The following is a 244-nucleotide window of genomic DNA, read 5'->3' on the forward strand; positions in this document are numbered from 1 at the left end:
CTTGGACTAAACATCATAAGGATTGCATATCATTTTCTCAATTAGATATATATTGAGAATTACATAACATCACCTAGATTAAACATCGTAGCCTAAACATCAAAGAGACGAAACATCAATAGATTAAACATCACATCACAGATTTAAATATCACATCATGAATTGAATGATATGTTGTGAATTGCATATCGTACTTAGAAGTCATTCAGACTGTAGCCTACGGATTCGTAAATAAATAAAATAA

Source organism: Penaeus monodon, chromosome 24, assembly GCF_015228065.2.
Source record: "Penaeus monodon isolate SGIC_2016 chromosome 24, NSTDA_Pmon_1, whole genome shotgun sequence".
In the NCBI taxonomy this organism is placed as follows: domain Eukaryota; kingdom Metazoa; phylum Arthropoda; class Malacostraca; order Decapoda; family Penaeidae; genus Penaeus; species Penaeus monodon.